This window comes from Schistocerca americana, unplaced genomic scaffold, assembly GCF_021461395.2.
Source record: "Schistocerca americana isolate TAMUIC-IGC-003095 unplaced genomic scaffold, iqSchAmer2.1 HiC_scaffold_15, whole genome shotgun sequence".
Taxonomy (NCBI): Eukaryota; Metazoa; Arthropoda; class Insecta; order Orthoptera; family Acrididae; genus Schistocerca; species Schistocerca americana.
Genome location: NW_025725583.1, coordinates 162,184 through 164,056, shown reverse-complemented (window position 1 = coordinate 164,056; position 1,873 = coordinate 162,184). Strand labels below are relative to the sequence as shown.

General features: G+C 46.0%; 1 pseudogene; it reads left to right on the top strand.

Annotated features, from left to right (window-relative positions):
* Positions 1 to 847: 847 nt before the first annotated feature.
* LOC124569480 lies at positions 848 to 965 on the top strand (annotated as a pseudogene).
* The last annotated feature ends 908 nt before the right edge of the window (positions 966 to 1,873 follow it).

The following is a 1,873-nucleotide window of genomic DNA, read 5'->3' as shown; positions in this document are numbered from 1 at the left end:
TTTATGTGGTTGTAGTAGCAGTTGTACGGTTTGATTTTGCTTCTAGGTATCAACCAGTGACATTTTAGCAAGTACAAGGGGCAATCAAAAAGTTTCTGTTCGAAGGCCGTACTGTCCAGAACCGGTATGCTAATCAGGCAAAATCGCCATGAGCATTGAGGCAATCGTCCCACCGACGCGCCCCGTTGAAATACCCGTTTGGTAAAGCACCGAGTCCTGCTGCGTGAAGTAGTCCGTACCTGCCTGCTGCAAGTCTTGGTCCGACACGATTCTTCGACCGTTCAAGGCCTTTTTAAGGGACCAATGGCGTGATAATCGCACGGAGAGAGGTCAAAACTATAGGACATAATCGCATCATCAACGCCTGCTTGTTGTTATCCCTAATGGATGAGGCTCACCTTCCAGTCGAGTTGCGACCAACACGGAACCTGGCACACCAGTTCAAAACGGTGGTTCTCGATAGACATGCTGCTCCATAAACATTCTTCACTCTCCGATTGATGTATATCGGTGTTTGTCTTTCGCCGGCAGCGGTGGCCGAGCGGTTCTAGGCGCTTCAGTCCGGAACCGCGCGACTGCTACGGTCGCAGGTTCGAATCTTGCCTCGGGCATGGATGTGTGTGTTGTCCTTAGGTTAGTTAGGTTTAAGTGGTCCTAAGTTCTAGGGGACTGATGACCTCTGATGTTAAGTCCCATAGTGCTCAGAGCCATTGAACCATTTGTTTGTCCTTCGGCAGCCAGTAGAAGAATAACAAGACGTTGGTCGTGTTTGGATGCATTTGGTAATTTGTTAATAACGGTGCCATAGCTCACTTTTCTGCATTTACTGGACTCACGTCAGAAAGATGCCAACGGTCTTGCCGCAGAGGTAATACCGGTTCCCGTCAGATCACCGAGGTTAAGCGCTGTCGGGCTGGGCTAGCACTTGGATGGGTGACCATCTGGCCTGCCGAGCGCTGTTGGCAAACAGGGTGAATTCCTCCCTTGTGAGGCAAACTGAGGAGTTACTTGATTCAGAAGTGGCGGCTCCGGTCTGAAAGCTGACATACGACCGGGAGAGCGGTGTGCTGACCACTTGCCCCTCCATATACGCATCCGGTGACGCCTGTAGGCTGAGGATGACACGGTGGCCAGCCGGTACTGCTGGGTCTACCAGGACCTGTGGACGTAGTTTACGTTTACGTCAGAAAGATACGAATGTCGCACTAATCCCTGACCTACACGTCGGTGCTTAAATACCAGCGTCGGAGTCGCGCTACGTTGCTGCAAATACGCTGCAGTAACGCGCTCAAATGGAAACTTTTTGATCGCCCCTAATACATAAATAAATAGTCACAGGAAGAATCGGAAAATCACAGATAGTTGATTAAGGCAACATAGGAAAGGGAAGGCCCTTCACTGAGGAGAAATAATAACAGAAATGTGGTCGGAAACGATTGATATAAACAGCAGGTGCTCTCATAGTCATGGTCTACACATCTGTGTTCATAATCATAGTGCTAAATGGAATACTGGTAATGCTGAGCTATTAAATCGGGTGCATGAGACATGCACTTCTCAAATTTTGGGACGACTGCTACTGAAATACTCGATATCTTTTCATTGAAGTTTCATGGATATTATGCTAAAGCTGTGTTGTAGGCTCAAAAGTAAACATATAATTATTATATTTTAATATTTTATACATTTTATAATAATGAATTAATTGATTATTATTGTTATAATAAAACATTTATATAAATCTTATTCTTACTATTATTAAACATATATACGCTTCTGTGGCACATTAAAATTGGTAGCAATGGCAAGTTATACGTGGGGGATGGGAAGACCGTAGCAAACCTTGCACGCTCCGTCCCTCTTCCGATTAATC